Consider the following 20,686-nt stretch of genomic DNA (forward strand, 5'->3'; position numbering starts at 1 on the left):
CAGGTCCAGGGAGGTTATTCTCCCTCTGTACTCGGCACTGGTGAGACCACTCCTTGAATCCTGTGTTCAGTTCTGGGCCCCTCACCACAAGAAGGATGTTGAGGCTCTGGAGCATGTCCAGAGAAGAGCAACAAAGCTGGTGAGGGGGCTGGAGAACAGGCCTTACGAGGAGCGGCTGAGAGAGCTGGGGTTGTTTAGCCTGGAGAAGAGGAGGCTGAGGGGAGACCTCATTGCTCTCTATAACTATCTGAAAGGAGGTTGTAGAGAAAAGGGTGCTGGTCTCTTCTCCCAGGTGACAGGGGACAGGACAAGAGGGAATGGCTTCAAGCTCCGCCAGGGGAGGTTTAGGCTGGACGTTAGGAAAAAATTCTTCACAGAAAGGGTCATTGGGCACTGGAACAGGCTGCCCAGGGAGGTGGTTGAGTCACCTTTCCTGAAGGCGTTTAAGGCACAGGTGGACGAGGTGCAAAGGGGCATGGTTTAGTGTTTGATAGGAATGGTTGGACTTGATGATCCGGTGGGTCTCTTCCAACCTGGTTATTCTGTGATTCTATGATTCTATGAATAGGCTGGGGATAACTGGTCTGACTATTGCCTAATGCCTCTGCCTTTTCCTAATCTTCAGTAGCTATGTTTTTCTCCATATCTGTTAAAAGATGGAAATTTTCCTTGATTTTCCTTTTGTTGTTGATGCATTGTAATAAATATACAACATTTTTGTTGTCTCGTACAACAGTGGCCAGACTGAGTTTGAGCCAGGGTTTTGCCTTTCTAACTTTCTCCCTGCACAACCTAACAAGATCCTTGTAATCTTTTTCAGTTGCCTGCCCTTTCTTCCAAAAATGGTATACTCTCCTTTTCTTCTTGAGTCCCAGAAAACATTCCCATCATTCATGCATTTTTCACAAGAGAAATTATACAGTAATAATTCAATCTTGAAGGAATAAAGAAGACAAAGGCTTCTCTTCTGAATGCCAGCTCTCCTTCAAAGTTAAATATGCAGCAGAAAAGCAAAGGAAAATTATCCAAAAGGAAAAGTGTCTAAATTATAACATTTTAATAGCAGTTTCAGGGTAATGTATTACCCAGCTTTTAAGTGATTACAAAGGCACAAGTCAGTGAAAAGCCTAGGTCCTAAGGTCAGCTCCTGTAAAACCATCTGTAATGGGACTAAGCATATTTTTTAACTGTGAATAAGGTTTGACAAGTTTGAAGATAGATATAGCCTTGATTGTTGTTTCCATATCTCAGAATCGAAGCCAAGTGACCAACAAAAAGCCATTTTTTATGTTTACAACAGTAAACTACCACTCTTTAAGTTTAATCTGATGAGCTATTCAGAATGAAATTAAGGTTTTAAGTTGAAATTCCACTGTAATCACTTATTACCGATCTATAAAAGAAGCAAATGAAAACTCAAATAAGCCAATGTTTGGGAAGAAGATTAAATAAATACGTTCTACATCATGTCACCTTGAAAAAAAATTTGTTCTGGAAAGTACTTTAATAATCTATTGATTAATTTTAGAGTTATTCAGCTAGAGGGCTAAAAATAATTCACCCTATGACTCTTTTTGTCAAGTTTATTATGATTCCTGGAAGACTGAAAAAAAGTCTTTGTTTTAAAAATGTCAGTGTTGAAATATATGAAAGCCTTGTCATGCCTTTGCAATGCTGGAAAAAGTTTAATTTTGAAGTGAAGTTGCTGTCACATAAAGCAGGACTATGAGAAACTACTGCATAATCATTAAGGACTGAATAAAGGTCCAACTGATGATTAATGAAAGTTTATAATAGCGTGGATATGAAATGTTGAAAAGTGCCAAGAATAAGAAATACTTTTTAACTTCAGAAGTAGATTGCATCTTATAAAGCCAGATGTTCATATGTCAAAGATTTTTCAATTTATCTGTTGACTTGGGAGAATAATGAAGTACAATGAAAGGTAAAAGGAGACTTCCAAACACACATACTCTGAAATGCTAATCTATGATACTATTAATGTGTTGTTTGTGACACAAGTAATAGACATAACACTGATGGACAGTGTTGCTGTCCTGATTGCCTGAAGGACTGTTATGACGAGTTGCTGATTTTCATATAAACATCAAGGACATGGAAGGAATCATTACTTATAAATGTGATCTAAATACCTCAAGTGCAAACTGACCTCACATTTACAAGTCAATGCTCCTGAGCAGGTCATAGAATCAGTATTAATACATAATCCCTGGGCTGCACATGATGCTTAACATATAGGTCGTTCTACCACACAAGCCACAGGAAGCTGCACAGCTTCTTGGTGTAACTGATGTGATCAAGCCATGGACAGGGCAGCCAGCGAGGAACAGAGGCAGACAGGTTTGAATGCACCACTGAAAAGATACAGACCCAACTTGAGCAGGCTCTGCAGGTGTCTTAAGTCAAGGGGACTTATCTGAGTGGCCCAGAAGCTATGATAAGGTGGACAATGAGACCTGCTACAGGATTTGTCTTGCTGCACAAGCTAAAGCAAACCCCTGGAACATCATCTCTTTCAAGAATCCAGAATTTCTGAGGGCCCTGGCTGGAGATCTAAGGACCTTGTGCAGGTATAAGGATGAATGGGATTATCTGAGTGTTTTCTCTGGAATTCTGCACATTTCTTTCCTCTTCTTTCACAGCTGTACTAAATAAAAATGAATTGAATACAATTTGTATCCGACCAATTATTTCTTTGAGTAACAGTCAAACTGAGTAACTGGGACCATTATCAGTGAGAATTTTACATAGTTTACCTCTCTTAAAATGTTGCCAATATCTTACTATTTCATAACCAATTATTTTCTCCACATTCTTTCTTTTAAATTCTATATAGCAAATTATTTTAGTTGCAAGTCTACTGTCCAAACAGGAGAAGAAAGCTTTCTGGTAAGTGTTAATAAATGAACCAAACAAAAAAATGTTGTGTCGGACACTTCAACTTAATGTTCAATAGACCATATATGCAACAGTATTGTATAAGATGTTACAAACAAAATCTTGTTGAGAAGAGAACTCCCCATATATGGAGCCAAAATTTACTGCTAGACCAATTCTGCTTTAACAGACTAGTAGCATAAATATTGAAAAGTGTCATTAATAATACTATAAAACTATTTAATTAAAGAAATCTTCCTACTATCTATCCCTTTTCTCTCATTTTATGCTCACCTGTTAAATGTCCCTCTTTATCCTGAGATCAGCACTTCATCCTTTCCCAAACAGAAGGAGAAAATGTTTACTCTGAGTCATCAGTATCTTGAGGTCATCTCTGGAAAGATGTAAATGGTAAAACTCTCCTTCCCCAGCCTTGAATCACCTTTGGGTTGTTTGATCTTTTCTTACCAGAGCCTGCTTTTTTCTCTTTGGTTTCCCACACAGCAATTACCTAGGGTTGTCAGACCTTCACTATATATGATAGTAATATAGTCACTTGACCAGCAGGCAATTGTCAGATCTCAAACATACTGAAATCAGCTCAGGTCAAGACACCTCAGAAGAATGCTAAGACAATCTCGCTGTCAAATCAATACAAAGCCTGCAGCCACTTCCTAGTAATAAGGCAAAAGTCATGCTTACTGGTATACCATTTGATATCAATACTGGCAGATTCACACTAATGAACCTTGGAAGAATAAGGAATAGGAAAGAAAGAGTATTTTTCCATGCAGCAGAGTCTCATTTAACTTCTCTCCCTAATCCTTAGTATTTCATATAACTACAGTAGTTAAAATGAAAACCACATATAGGTATGCAATATTCAAACTGGTAAAAGACTATTTTTTCTGTGCAGCATAAAGGGAAACTAGCATGCAACTCTGGCTGGAGATAAAGTTTAAAATATAAGTCAAATTACTCCCACTCCACAGTAAAATTAGGGACCCCATGGGTCTTATTAGAAAAAGTGCTTTTAGAACCTGAAAGTTTTCCTGAGTATCTGCCACTCTGGTTACTCATAGTTAGATATTAAATCCAAATGCAAATGAATCTTAAAAGAGCTATTCCTTATATTAGAATAAAAATTCAGAATGCTGTCATGTTAGTCCTGAGTCAGTTATGTTATTCCGTCTTTTTTAAGAGTGATAATAAGACAGCGCAACTCCTGAAATGGCTTTAAAGAAAAACTCATCAATACAAAGTAAGAGGATAAAAATTAAGCAGCTCAATTCAATCTAATGGTAATGTTTTTTCTGAAAGTTCATTCCTTGCTATTTCCTATTTTCTGCCCCTGAAAATATATCAAGGGAGATACAAAAATCTATCAGAAAAGGCTACTTTTATTGCATAATTTAAACATAATTGTTGTCAAGGAATCCATGCAGATTACTCACAGATTCATTCACCTCTGTTATTTCCTCCTTAATTTTTGTGAATTAATGTTTTGATCAGTTACATTTTGTGCTATAACTTTCTTCTTTATCTCAAATATCTGATCTCTTCCTAATTCCACTGAGTTTACCACATAAGACATTAACATTTTATAATTGCTTACATTTATCTCAAGTGATCTCCCCCTCTTCAGCAATCTATCTGTAAACTAGTAAATCTCTTACTCAATAACTTCGGAGAACTTTCATCTCAATGTGCTTAACAAATATCAAGAAATTGTACCATGCTTTATTTCATAAAAAAAAATCCAAAGCATAAAGAGACACAATGATGTTCTCCACCATAAAAATCTAAGACAAAACTGGAGACTGCCAGGGCTGAAAAGGCCTTGACCCTAACTAGCCCTGCCTAGGGACTCTGATGACCTTCTGCCCTGGGGCCCAGGAATCCCATTCTAGCTCAGCCTAAGACTGCCCTAACTCTATCCTTGGCCATCTCCTTTTGACTGGGCTCCTGGGAGGGCCTTGAACCCAGTTCATCACTTAACCTTGTTGTGGGCTGTTAAGGGACCCTGTTATCTCAGTCTCCAGCTCCGACCCCTGTGTTCAAATCCTGCAGGACTGCACATCCTTGGTGGGTGCATGACCTATGTGGGGTCATCCTTAGCTTCCAGTTGTCTTCTCCTTGCCCCTCCTACTCCTAGACAGAAATTGAGTTCAAATATCCCAATTAAACTGTTCTAGTCATTAAAACTCTAGTGTTTTTTCTATGATAAATTCTCTCACTTAAACAGCACTATGAATTTGCTTTTGTTCTGTGTGCTTGATCATACTTTTCACCTTATTTGTAACATTCATATTAAAATTTTCTCCAATGGTAATCAGGGAAATCTTTCCCGTATCTTTTGAATGGAGTATTTTTAAGACGTTATGATAAAATTAAGATGTGGATATCATTCACCTCCATCATTGTTACTCCATAGATATATAACTGACAGAAAGTCTTTAAAATCAAGGACTAAATCTTTGAAGTGATCTCTGAGCAATAAGAGATAGGACAGGTCACATTTAACCCTATTAGTTAAGAGCCAAAAATGGAGTAGTATCAGCACTCATGCAAACTGCCTCATTTTTGAAAGAAATTATTTAGGCACTTTGCAAGAAGATTTTAGACTCTATTTTGCAGTTTGGTGGCTCATAATAAAAGAACGTCCAAAGCTAAATGTTAAGAATACAATATTCATTTGTGTTTGTATGACTGTGTGAGATTTAGTAATCTAAATGGTGTATCATTTTGGAGGGGGGGCATGGAGGTGATGGAATTTTTTTCTTGTATTGTAAATTAGAAGCTACTAAGAAAAAAAATCCTTGAATATTTTATTTCCTTGCCACAGAGGGCCACAAGGGTGGCCTCTGAAAGAAGAGGAGCTGCCTTGTGTGCACACAATTACAGTTAGTTCCAGTCAGCTCAACAATGGACCCAGCCCAGGACACAGGTAAGCCCATCAGCCAAGTTGGTGTCATCTCTGTGAAAACATATTTAAGAAAGAGAAAAACTGCACTAGCAGTGACGAGTGAGGGAAAAAGAAGCAAGACACAATCTTGTGAATACTAAGGTCACAGAAGGAGGAGGGGAAGAGGTAATCCAGCTATGCCAAGGTAGCCCATGGAAAGACCACGCTGAAACAGGCTCTCCTAACAGGAGCTGAGGCCCATGGAGGACCCACGCTGGAGCATGTATACCCTGCAGCCTGTGGAAAGAACCCACACTGAAGCAATTCAGGAGAAGTTTGAGGAAGAAGGAGAGGTAGAGAGGAAATGTTATGGACAGACCACAACCCCACATTAGCCATCACTCTGCATTGTTCAGGGCCAGTGCAGCAGGTTGAGGAGCTGGGAATGACGGCAAGAAGTTAAGCCTGGAAAGAGGTGTGGGGGAAGATGTTTGGGATTTTTTGGTTTTTTTTTTTTTTGTGTCTTTATTTCTCAAGGTCCCATTCTATTTTTAATTGACTAAAAATTAATCTTCTCCAAGTCAAATCTGGTTTGCCTGTGAGGGCAAATGGTAAATCATCTCCCATTCCATACCCTGATCCACATTTTTTTTCATTGTATTTTCTCCCCCCGTCATAATAAGAAGGGCTAGAGAGAGAGCAGGTTGGTGGGCATCTGACAGTCAGACAACATTCTCTCACCATACCTACTTACGAAATTCATATCACTAAGCATGTTTTAAGAAACCTGCAGAAAAGTATTTAATAAGTAATCCCTTTTCTTTGGCTAATATACCTTGCTGCATAAAAGAAAGCATCTGCAGCTAAAGGTCTATTCTAGTTTAGTGACAAAGAGCAGCAAACATTTAAAAAATTTAGGCAAATAAAAAGGTACTATTGATACAAACAGTTAAGTCTCAAATGCAGAATATCTATATATAAAAACATTAGAGGAACAAATAGCTACACAAGAAAGAAGAGAGTAAGATCAAGAATCACACAGAATCACCAGGGTAGGAAGAGACATCTTGAGATCATCTTGTATAAGCCATATGTCCAAGCAGGTTGCACAAGAAATTGTTCAGTTGTGTTTTAGCAACTGCACAGAAAGAAACTTCACTAACTTGCCTCTCTAGACAACCTGTTCCAGATTTGGCCACATTCACAGTAAGGAAAAAAAAAGTGTTTTCTTCTGTGCAGATGAAATTTAATGTATTTCAGTCTGTTTTCATTGAAGAGTCTGGCTTGCTTATCTTCATTCATACCTCATCAGGAATTAATACACATGGATATAGGTTCCCCTACATTAGGAATTAAATAATGTAAGACATGAAACAGAAGAGCACTAGATACAAAAGTGAAAAGAGTCAATGATGTCATATGATGTATTAATTAAATAAATATTAAATAAATATATTGCTCTTATTTATACAGAAGCACCAAGAGTTGCTTATGACTTAAGCTCATGGTGGAATATCACAGAAATGATATAATGGAAATAGTATTGCATGCCTTCCATAAGCAAAGCTAAATTTGTATCTGTATTTCCACACACTTCTTCGTTACTTAAGCGTCTAAAGTTTATTTTAGCTTTTTATGCTGCAGCATTTAACTATACTAAGAGAAGAAAAAAAAAGTGCTTAGCCATGTCACTTAGGTCTTACGGTATGATAGCCTTACTATTTCCATTATATCATTGTCAGTCCATGAATTAACTGTACATCAAATCAACTATAAGTTTATATTTACTTCTGAAATATGGACAGTGCCATGTTGTTTTTTTTCTGCCGGTAAAGCTCCACCTGAAACCAACTTGATAAACTCTCTCCTTGTAGATATACTTTTGCTAGGGCCTAATTGGAATGATGTTACTTATATTTTGAAATTTCTGTGATATTCCACCATGTGCTTAAGTCATAAGCAACTCATGGTGCTTCTGTATAAATAAGAGCGATACATTTATTTTGTCAATACATTATATGACATCATGCAGTAACTACTGGAGTACTGCATCCAGCTTTACTTTGTTAACCTTTTTTTAACACAATATAAGACGTTATAGAGCAACTAAAAGGAGTGCTTTATGTCTTAAAAAAAAAAATCTTGTTCAAAAATTGATGTACCAACTTTTATTAATATAGTCAGATTTAAAAGAAAAGAAATGCAAACCACTGAATATATTTTTCTCTAACCTGGAAAAGACATGAAAAAGTCAACAGCTGAAGTCAATGCCAAACACATTCAAAGTGTAATTATTTTTCCTATTTTTTACAAACAATGGTGAGTAACTATTAGACCAAATTATAAAAATAAAAGATAGGGTTTTTTTAACACTTAGCAATTTTAAGTGAAGACTGTGGAAGGCTAATTTTTTTTTAAATCAGCACATAAAAACAATTAAAGACAGAAGTCTATCATCTACAGGAGGAGCCACTAGATTATCAACTACTTTCTGGCACTAAACTCTGCATCTATGCAATACATGTTGAATCCTAAAAAAAATTACAGAAGTTGCTTTTCTCATCCAAAATGATGTTTTTATTACTGAATCCAGAAACCAGTTCTTAAAAATGTGTGAAATTATATCTTCTTTACTTTAGTGAGAACCAATGACCTCTTCAGTACTATGTAGATTCTGTAGAAAACTGGCATATCTAAATAATCAAGAACAATACTTCTGAGACAGAGATATTCAAGGTAAAATCACACCTCTGCTTGCACAGTGTGAACCACTGGAAAATGCACAATGTGAATATCAGACACTAAACAAAAGAGGGCTGGAGGGTTGTACCACAGAACAGCACAGTCTTTCCCCTTTGTACCACACAACTGGCTGGAGTTAACACACTCCTGTGTTCCAAAGTATAACAACATAGATACTCATACACGTACAAGAAAGAATAATTTCCTTAAGCAAGGGTTCCCACTGATGCAGTTGTACTACTAGTTGTACTACTCTAGACCTAGGCTGATATGGCACTGAGCTGAACTCTGTAGCTATACATGAAGTGATTTGTGTGTAAAGCAAGAGTCTGAGCTAAAGTCTACTCATTTTGAAGACATCATGTTGAGAAGAATACATTGAAATGTGCTATTGATTACATATACCAAGTTATTCAGAATAACACAGACATACATTATTTTTAGTGTTTTACATAATTTTTATAATAAATAAATAAAACAAAATCAATTTAAAATGCAACATTTGTGGCATTTTTATGAGAAATACAACAAGAGGTGGGTTTGATTTTTAATTTGAAGTGTAAGCATGTAAAAATTATTGATGACAACTCTTCATACAGATGTGTGTATAAAATCACAATTAATGTAATTACTTTCTTTCAAAAACTAAATGCTGCTCTTGGAGATGAGCATACACTTCAGGGACATCACTGCATTGCTCTGACTGTTAGCCACCTGCTGTTCCCAGTAAATCAGACTGTGAAATAGTGATTCACATCACAGCATTTTAACCTCTCCATGCTTTGGAAATATGCCTCCAAATCGAACATCAGTTGTTTAATTTGTTCAACAGAAGACACAAAACTCCCTCTTAACAGAGGATGTACTGAAGATTTAAAGCAATAAATGTCTAAAACCCCGATACAACAAGAAATCAGGAACTAAGAAGAAGAGATAAGATCCAATATTTTTAATTGTGGATAATTAATGTTACTAAAATTACAAAAGGTTATTAGTAATCGGGAATATTTCAAAGCGATCATACTAGATCAATCAGTGTTATTTATAAAACTCCCTGGCTTCATAATTCTTCAATTTACAATGGTTAAAAAATCACAAAGCTAAAATGAATGCTAGTGTCTTAAAATGTAAAGGTAAAAATTTCATCATGATATGAGCAAACATTACTTGTTAATTCTCATTCTTTTACTCTCCTTCACCCCAAAAAACTGTAAACAAAGTAGGCCAACTAAAGAATGCTGGCTTTTATATAAGGCACACGACAATGTTAATTAAAATATGTATTTATAAGAAAATTAAGGGCATAATATATTGACTAATAAATATAAAAGCTTAACTAGGGAACAAATAAAAATGTTTACAAGATTTCATAGAATCATAGAATCGCAGAAGACCCACAGGATCATCAAGTCCAACCATTCCTATCAAACACTAAACCATGCCCCTCAGCGCCTCATCCATCCGTCCTTTAAACACCTCCAGGGAAGGTGAATCAACCACCTCCCTGGGCAGCCTGTTCCAGTGCAAAATGACCCTTTCTGTGAAAAGTTTTTTCCTAATGTCCAGCCTAAATCTCCCCTGGCGGAGCTTGAGGCCATTCCCTCTTGTCCTGTCCCCTGGCACTTGGGAGAAGAGGCCAGCACCCTCCTCTCTACAACCTCCTTTCAGGTAGTTATAGAGAGCAATGAGGTCTCCCCTCAGCCTCCTCTTCTCCAGACTAAACAACCCCAGCTCTCTCAGCCATTCCTCATAACGCCTGTTCTCCAGCCCCCTCACCAGCTTTGTTGCTTTTCTCTGGACTCCATCCAGAGCCTCAACATCCTTCTTATGGTGAGGGGCCCAGAACTGAACACAGTATTCGAGGAGCGGTCTCACCAGTGCCGAGTACAGAGGGAGGATAACCTCCCTGGACCTGCTGGTCACACCGATTCTGATACAAGCCAAGATGCCATTGGCCTTCTTGGCCACCTGGGAACACTGCTGGCTCATATTCAGTCGGTTGTCAACCAACACACCCAGGTCCCTCTCCTCCAGGCAGCTTTCTAGACAGACTTCTCCTAGTCTGTAGCACTGCATAGGGTTGTTGTGCCCCAAGTGCAGGACCCGGCATTTTGCCTTGTTAAACCTCATGCCATTGGTCTCTGCCCAGCGGTCCAGCCTGTTCAGATCCCTTTGCAGAATGTAAATTTGCAGAATGTAATGACTTAGAAATTACACATAAGCATGGTCAGGTGAAAGAAAGCTTAGGCTCCTCAGCTGTTTCAGTGTACTTTAGTCTTAACTTTTAATACCCACCCTAGCATGACACAGATAACATATATTAGGCTTCCTGAGTTACAACAAAAGCTAATTATACAAAATAATTTCAATTGATTTTTTTTTTCCTTTTTTTTTCCTGCAAGATATGTTTAGAAATATCTGATTAGGAAATATGAAAAAATTTGTGCAAGTACCAATGAAGTTTTAAAGGCTGTATAAATATAATATATTATTTTCATTTGCAAATGAACTTTAATTCACAATTTTTTCAGCTACTTAAGAATTCAACATTTCTCAGCATCTGCATTAACACTATCTGCAACTTGTGATGTTTGTGTCCCTACATAAATACAGGACAAACAAAATAATACAATCATTTATTTTTGCACACACAAAAGCATGCACATGCACATGCTCGTGCACAATTTAATTAGTGCACACAAGAACATACTGTTCACTAATGTTTGTTATGACCACTTATTTTTTTGTCTTTTCCTGATATACTTACTGGATATTATTCCTCTGTCTGGGTGTTCAGTCCTTATTTTATATTTACACTTTAGTCTTCTTCATTTGAACTACTGCATTTTGTACTTGCCTGAAGCATATTTTGCATTGATGAGGTGTTTTTTTCAATTTATTTTTTCAGCGTTATTTTAACTTATACTTCTAACCTCTAAAAAAGCCCACAATCCCCCACAGTTCAGTGTCATAGTTTTTTATTCCACTATCCAATATGAAGCAAAAAAGTAAGCAGGCCTAGAACTAAGCCACCTAAGATGCAACACAAAATGACTTGCAGAGACTAACCAGCAACTATTCTTTGTATGCATTTTGCCAACTAAGTACAACACATATTTAGAGAAAGTGAGTGTTTTTCCCACTAGTTTGTAATTAAAAAGTAGTTAGTGAATAAAACTAGATTTTTCATTAAGCAATTTTTAATCACTTGCTCCATTATTTCTTCCCAGATCTCAGAGCCAACTGACTGTCCTGCGATTTCCCAGGTGTTCCTGTACTTTCCTTCTGTCATTTGTTTTGCACTGACAACTTGTTTTACCTTGTTTTCTTTTTCACTGCTAATTTCCATCACTGTCTTTTATATCCTGTGGTATTTGCAATTCATTAATTGTGACAACATCCTGCCTTTGATTGTTTTAGGGTTAGTTGTAGACTTCAGTTGAGAGTGTTTGTTCCTAGATCTTTTTTTAATGGAAAATATATACACACATTCTTTTGAATTACCCAGATTGTTTCAATCAACTGGTTTCCAGTCTGAACACCATGCCAGAAACTCCTGTCACGAATTAAGAGCCATTAAAATTTAAATCTATGATGTCACATGTTTCAGAATGCAGCTAAAGGAAAATGAGAGATCAGAAACACAGGATATGTTGTAAAGTACTATGGAACTCACTGTGTAAAGTGAACTAGGTAATTGCAACCACCAGGTCCGTGTCCAAAGTCACCAAAGCAAATAGAATGGCAGCATTCCAGTGTATGCCTATAAATACCTAATGCATAGACTAGGTTAATAATTTCCAGAACATTTAGTAAAGCTTTAGTTTCATGTTTAGCAAAATTCTCAGTATAAGCATAACTTTCAGCTACCTAGTTTAAATAGACTAACAGGTTTGTGGACGGTCTTGCTAGCAAATTTATTTGTAATACAAAACTGAATGAAAAACTAATTCTCTAAGGACTATTAGCCTTTGCTGCTGTTGTAATCATCTCTCATTTCTCTCCCACAGGAGCTGAATTCTGCTTTTAATTGCACTCAACACTGTAGGACTTCCTTAATTCCATAATTTTAAAGAAATTCCCCTTTATTGTAATTAACTCTCTGGAAAAAAAACAACTAAAACACGCCCCCCCCCGAAAAAAAATAAAAACACAAGCAAGCAAAAATGCCTGCATTTTGGCATTGAATCTCAAATTCTGTAGCTTATATAGAATTAAAAAGTTTTGCTACAAAGTTGGAAAATTGTGTGCCAGGTTGGTTGGTTTGTGGTTTGGTTTTTTTTGTGAAAAACATGGTTTCAGCTTCTAAATAGAAATTAACCCTCATTGTAGCAGTCCCTCGCCTTGCATTTCACTTCAGTTAGGACTTGCAGACCAGTACGTTCTTCTCAGTGAACAGAGATTACAATAGAAGTTTATACTCAGACATAAAAAAAATAAGGAAAAGAAGTTGTGCAGCAGTGCAATATATTCACGTGAGATATGTGAGAACATGTATTACATGCTACAAAGATGAAAGAATATATACTATATGGTAGATAGTTTTTCTGCTGACTCAACTATACCAGTCTAATACTGCAAGTTTGGGTACAGAAAAGGCTGACAGAGAGATGTGAAGTCTCCATCAACTTTTTCACTGGTTCCAAAAAGTCTACTTAGCCAAGAAAAAAGACTAGGACTTTGCTTAATAGAGATATGTAAATATCTTCATTAGCAAGCTTTTCAGTAAAGGGAAGAGAAATCCAATAAGAATTCCTCATTGGCTGGAAAACTAAAGATAAAAATCACATTACAAGAATTGTTCCCATCTTACCATTGGTTATCATTAAACATTAGATAATGCCAGCTGAAATAGTAGATATCGTATTTGCTGAAGCCTTAAGTAATGTCTTGGAAGGTCTAGGTTTCCTTATCACAGGCCTTAAATGAAGGCAGAACAGTATCATAATATAATCCAAAAAGTTCTGAACTTCAGACCGCAAACTGTTTTACAGATGCAAGATTAGTCCTCCTGATACTTCTTAGTTATGATCATTTCTTTGGGTTATATAAATCATGAAAAAAAATGTCTTCCTGGCATGACTGGAATTGCAATATCCTCTATAATACCCATCACATCCTTGATGGCCCCTAAGAACGTATGTACTGATGTGTTTGATCAGAAATACATGGAGACTAATATTTTATTTCTGACAGTGTCCAGTAACAGATAATTCACCAGCAGTGTCAGAAACTATGATTGCACAGAATGAGATTCATCCCTTCATACATCACCGCAATTCCCAGCATTTTTATGGATGGTAGGCTTCTTGAAAGGAGCCCTTCAAGCAGATCTTTATGTTTAATGCCCTTTGATAATTTTTCATTTTATGAATTTCTGATACATCTTTTAATCTATTTATATTTTTCTATCTATTTCTCCACCACTTAGTTTTGTATTCTACAGAAAATATCTACCTTTTAAATCTTCTGCCTGACAAATCATTGAGCATTGTAAGAAATGAAGAATAAATGTTCCTTATTTACCTGACATGTAATATTCATAATTGATGACTCTTTTGTATGCATTTTCACATTTAAAGATTTAAAAGCTTTAGCCTACAGATGTATTTCCATATCCATTTCCATCCTTTTTCCCTTTTCTGTACTGTTTATCATGTTATTCTATCTATCTTAATATATGGTATCAAAATATTAACATAGTTCAGGAATTAGCAAACAGAGATCACATCAGGGACTCAGAATATATGACAAGGAAGTGTGAAGTTTTAATTACTCTGGAATGACAAATGAAACAATTACATATTTTGGGCTTGGGATTTTTAATAAATGTTCCCTTTTGCAGTACTCACAAACATAGGAAAGGTAAGAAATTAGGAAAAGTTAGAGAAATGTTTCTGTAAGACAAGTGCATTTAACTACCAGGATAAACTACTTTTTGCAATAACAATGAAATGTTGCCTTTCTAACATGGTATGCCTTAATAAGAATAAAATATTTTATACCATCATGGGAATATAATAAATTAAGTATACAGAACAAAAATATAAAAGAAATCAACTAACTCTTTGAAGTGTCTGACCAAAGGAAAGGTCATACCTTTGCCTATCCATAAAGGAGAAAAGAGACCACAAGAAATGTTTGGAATTTATTATGCTTGGAATTTATTATGCTTGGATAATAAATTCTTGTGTGTTAATTCTAACTGTAAACAATAATTTGCAAATAGGGAAAAAATGGAAAAGCTTTTTCCTCCACAATGACAATCAGGAAGCTTGCCTGCACGGGTTGTGCAGCCACCATCTCAAGAGGTTTTCAAGACCACTCTGGATAAAGCCCTGAATGACCTTGTACCTGACAGCTGAGCCTATTTTCAGCAGTAGTTTGGAGCAGATCGCTCCTGAATTCCATTCCACACTGAATTTTTGTGATTATAAGATTTTATCACTCAGTCTTGTGTTTTCTTACAACCTAGTTATGTAGACGTATGCATAACATTGTATTCCAGGAGTAAACTCACGATTTATACATTTGATCAATTTATATTTCCATGGAAGCAAGTTTCTCAGATTCAGATTCTCCTTTTACTAAGGACTGAGTCCATTTATTGTAAATGTCACAAAGTATCTAAACATATCTTTTTTTTTAAAAAAAAAAGCAGACTTCAAGGTCTTTACTGGTAAGTTACAGAATGAAGACTTTCATCATGTAATTCATGGCTACATGTCTCTATTCTGATTGAAAGTTTGAGACATGATTGTCCACTACACTTTGAAGCACAATCTGAGAAAAGAATGCAGAAAAAAATCAGTAGAACAGGGTACCATGGAACGGCCTTCAGTTTCTTCAGAAACACACAAGAATAAATAGTATGAAATCACAAGGAAGAGCCTCCATCTCAAATGTTAAACACGTGATCTGATATCTTTTCCTGCCTTAGATTCAAACCTTTTTTTATGTCTCAGTATTTTGAGACTACCAGATGTAAAGTCAGTTTCAAAGCCCTTTGCAAATGATAATTACCAAATGAAATCACACAACAGAACAATGAAAAATGTGCCATTAACTTCCACAGTCACCGTAACAAATTCCCCTACTAACAGGACCATTTGGCCTGACTCTACCCACATTATCAAATGTGCTGTGCTTCTTGGACTGCTCTGAATGACCTTGTAGAAATGCTACAGGTGAAATGCTGATCCACCACATACAAAATGAAACCACAGAGGAAAACACTAAATGGCAGAAATACCCGTTTTCTATAGAAAGCTTTGAAAGCAAAATCACTTCATTTCTGTTCTCAGTCCTTCAGAAAAAAAGGATGAAAATCACAATGCATGGATTATCAAAGACTCAGACTAGACAATATTTTTATCAATAGTATTCCTACTATTCCTAACTTTCCTTGTAGTACAAGTGAGCATTATCCCTGTTATCTTCTGTTCCCTGCTGTAGAAGAGGAGGACTTAGGCACTCCAAAACTTGGCTGCTCTTGCTATTTTGTGCAATTAAATCCAATAAAAAAAATAATTCTATCCAATAAAGATTTTATCCAGTAAAGAAATGCTCTGTTAATTACTTTTCAGTATTTTTTTATGTCTGCACTTTGTTTGTCATACTAATTCAATAATTTTTTCATCTATTTACTTACAACTACAACATTCTCCTGAAGGCATTTTTCCTGGGCTAAGCAGTATTAATTTTGCCACTGTTCTTTAAATTTCAACTCAGCTGTATCAAAATACAAACTATCTACCATCTGGGGGACTTAACATCCTTATTAGGATCATATTGTTTATAAACTTTACTTCCCTGAATCCTTCCTCTGAATATTAAGCACAGAATTAAAAACCTTGTATAATAACTAGTGAGAAAGCCATAATAGTTTCTATGGCTTCTGTAGCAGTGTCAACAGCCTTCATTAATAAACCAGAAACAATTATACTCAACTCTTTCTAGTCTGAAGTGATTTTTCAAGAAAACAATTGATGGGCCTAAGGTGGGTTCTCATGTCTTTTCTGTTTTGGTTATTTTTTCTCCAACACATTATTATTTTCATTGGTACTTGTACTGTTGAGGTATGGCTTGCTATCCCTATGCTGCCACATTTATGGGAGGCAGAAGTTTTCCTCTGTAGCCTTATATATGAGCATCATTTGATCAAGCACAGTGATTGAAAATAAACCTGAATTATTCAGACACTGGATGTCTGTGCTATTCAGATAACTGCTTTGTTTTATTGATATGATTGAGAATCTGTCGTGTTAATGCATGCGTCTGTTGTAGGTTTGTCATTAACAACAGTATAGTTAATTTTTAAATGCCTCCTGAAGGCTAATTTCTATTGTAACTGAACTGGCAATTAAAACTTACCAGTAAATGTCTAATATGAATTAACTACATCTTGCCTCTCAAAAAAACCTACAGAATAACCCCCTTTTCCATAATAACTATCATGTGTCTGCTCATGCTCACTTTGCTTTTAATTAACACTAGCTTATGTATTCCTCACTAATATTGCTTACAAGTTCTGCAAAGCAATGAATTTAACTTTTTGTTCTCTCATAGCACTAGTAAAATGGTATTAGGCATCAAGAAATAGTAATTTTCACCATCATTAAACAGCAAATGACAGCAAAGCCATGGAAAATGGCACATAAGATACCACATATATTTTAGACAAAGTATTATGAAGGAATATGAGAGTGAGAGACTTTCTATTCTGGATATTGCAAGTGGCCTATATTGCTAAAACCAATTGATTCCAGGGCATCAGGCTGTAAATGTAGTGACACTATCTCAGGCTCCTCTAGAGTGAATTGCGGTTGGGTAGCATCTGGACAAAATTTCATCTGGGCTCTTCTCCCCTTTCTAAGATTTTTCTTTTTTTCTGTTCTTACTGCTTAAAATGTCTGAGCTAACATGCTGTTTTCACGTATATTGTAAATATCCAGAGTGATGTTTTTTACAACACGGTATAAAGGCTAGAAGTGTGTGAATACATGTGATGCCATCAAAATGTATAGTGTCATGTTGTGCTCAATGTCTACATTATGAATAATGAAGATAAGCCAAACATATTTTTGTTCATACTATCATATGAGGTGGAACTCAGGACATATTGATCCCATAAATAATTCTGATTCAGTCTCAAGGAAAGAGGAACCTTGAGAAAAACAGATGCTCACGTAACATTGATGAGGAGGTATGCAGGGATTGGGAGGAAAGTGACGTGCTAAGTTACATCCAAGTGACACAGTCCACAGGACAATAAGCTTCATTACTTTAGAGAACTGATTAAAATTGTAGGAAGGGAGAGAATTTGTATATATAAGCACAAATGCAAGGAAAGGAATATTTCTGTAGAGGTAAGTTTTGATTAACCATCAGGTTATCTTAAGGAAAACAGGATTGCGTAGATAACAAGGAACTCATTGATACAACCTGTGCCAAACAAAAATAAGACACAAACAAAACAACTAAATAACTCATTTGGTACTCTCCAGAGAATCTTGAAGAATGAACCTTGAATTAACAAAAGAAAGATCTATTTACAACTATTTAACACATGATCTTTAGGCAAATGCTGGTTCAAGAAGTACCTAAATTGCTAAGTACAGAAGATGGGAGTCTACACAAGGGTGAAGAGCACACCACACCATCGTGGTGTTTTTTGTTCTGCTCTTTTCCTACGCAACTGCTATTGCCACTATCAGACACTGAGCTCTAAATATAAGCACTTACTGATCCAAAATGGCTATTCTTACTGATGTTCAGATACTGCTGTGATACCATAATACATCATGAGTAAAACTTTATAAATTAAATATTTTCCCTGTGAAATTTATTTAGCTTACAGTTAAATTACCATTAGCTTATTTAGCATAAAGTTTATTCTCTGTGAATAAATTTAAATTGCTCTTATTTGTGCTATACAGAAAACTAAACAAATTCAGTTTGCAATATAAAAAAATTGAATGGAAACATTTTCCTCAGACTAACAATTTTCTCTCAGTTTCACTTCCAAAATGAAAAAAGCCCACCTTAAATCAATCAACTCAAGTTACGAAATGTCAGAATCACCTCTTGACATCAGAGAACAAAAATCAGAAGGGCATCTATGCTTTTTTTCACTACTTAAATGCAAATGGTCTATCAAGATTTTCTTAATGAAAACACTTGTTATGATGTAATATTGAAATGACTGAGTGGAAGGCTATAGAAAGTTAACACTTCAGGAAGAACTCCAAGTCTTGTTCTGTGGATAAACTCACATTATCTCTTTGATGTGTATTCTAGCTCATTGCTTTACTTAGAACCAAAAAGTAGGGATATGTTTTTACACAGCATGTGTGCAGAAGAAAAATGTGAAGTTCTTTTAAATAAATAGGTATAATAGGCACATAAAGCAACAAAACATCTAAGAAAGGCTTTTATAATACTATTTGCTTGCCAGAACAACCAATATGTTTTTAGTAATTTTACAAGTTACATACTATTTGTTTTCCAGAACAAAAAATCGAGAGTCTGATTTTAGTTTTAGAAGCATACTGCTATGCAGAAGTATAAACTAAGATATCTTGAACTAAACCTCAAGTAATAGTCTAAAGAGATATAAAGCATTATCACTGTAAATCTAATTAACAAATCTGTGTTAATTACGCTTTCCAAATCTATTTTTCGTAACATATGGGGGGATACTTTTGCATAATAGATACATCGGTCTAATTTAGGGAATATAAATGACAAGCTAAAAAAAGAATCTTCAATCTGCTTCTCTGCATGAGTAATTATTAAATTAGTATTGTATTTTTATATTTTATAAATAGTTAACATGAGAATTCCCATATATAAATTAACCTTACTTTACCATTTGAATATAGCCGGACTTTCGCAGAAAAAAATTAAATTGTTTGAAGCTTATGACTTAATAAATAAAATACATTCAATAGTAACTGAATGCACATTTAGCTATTCAAGTGATTCATATTGTCTGTACATCACTGGTATTACCTCACTACTAAGCATTATAAATTATAGTTAAAAATTTTTTTAGCTGACAGCTAGTTCAAAAGATTTTGGTTTAATAGCTTGAAAACCTCAATGGCAATTAAATAATATTCCAATACGGGTAATTAACTTTGTAGGTGGCCACTTGTAGTCTTCTACTATACCCTGAAGTAGTAAGGAATATTAGCTATAAGCACTCCTTGGAGAAACGGAAACTGATGTTTTTGAAACAATGTATTATCTAATTTGGAATATTTTCCTATTACAAAATCAAAAATAATTTCATTTCGTTGTTCTGTGCTATGTTTGAAGGAGTCTTGTATTGATAATAAGAAAACAAGGTTCTACTGACTTGAAAGTGGCTAGCCAGCCTCTCGTATTGCCTGTTCTTCAAATGCCTCTGTCTGTTGTACGGAAGTGTTATAATGCTTAATGAAGCAGTTAAGAGCTTAAGATTTTACTGGAGAACATTTCTGGGGTTTATGGTTTTAGATATGTCTTCTTTTCTTGTGAACCAATCGCATATTTAAACCAATATAACAAACACAAGGGTTTGTCATACTCATAAGTTTCCTGAGTAGTGTGACCCTATGTCACCATAAAGCTACCAGGCCAGAAAACCACAGAATAATTTTTTTTTTCCTACTTAACTGAACCTGATCTTGAAAGAGGTTTTTACTACTTTATTTCTTCTACTCGTTTTATACAATGTGTCTATACTGAGATTAGGAATTGCAGAAGCCAGCCTAGCAAGAACATTGTTACTACTGCTAAATTGACCAGCAAACAAAAAAATCCTCTCAAAAGGTAGATTTGTAATAAAGCCCAAACCAAAGAGTGCTGTGGCTACTCAGCTCAAGCTGTTGTATCTCACAGATTAGGATGGAAATTTCTAGAAGAATGTAAAAACAGCTACAGCAACAGCACATTATATAGAGAGATCACGAATATGCTATCTGTACAGAAACTCCTCCAAGAATCTTGTGAGCAACAGGCAGGACCAATGCTGCATCCCCCAGCTCTGTGCTGAAAGGACTCCATGCCATTCACTTTCTGACATGAAATTCTCTAAAGGCTCCACCAGTCCTTACCAGTACAACAGTCCATTACATACTGGTTCCAAATATATGC

At 35.7% G+C, this 20,686-nt stretch overlaps 1 protein-coding gene across 1 annotated transcript in view; it reads right to left on the bottom strand.

The window, feature by feature from the left end:
* Positions 1–20,686, bottom strand: part of CSMD3 (CUB and Sushi multiple domains 3) — a 608,404-nt gene that overhangs the window by 398,462 nt on the left and 189,256 nt on the right. The window lies entirely within an intron of this gene.

This window comes from Phaenicophaeus curvirostris, chromosome 3 (assembly GCF_032191515.1).
Source record: "Phaenicophaeus curvirostris isolate KB17595 chromosome 3, BPBGC_Pcur_1.0, whole genome shotgun sequence".
In the NCBI taxonomy this organism is placed as follows: domain Eukaryota; kingdom Metazoa; phylum Chordata; class Aves; order Cuculiformes; family Cuculidae; genus Phaenicophaeus; species Phaenicophaeus curvirostris.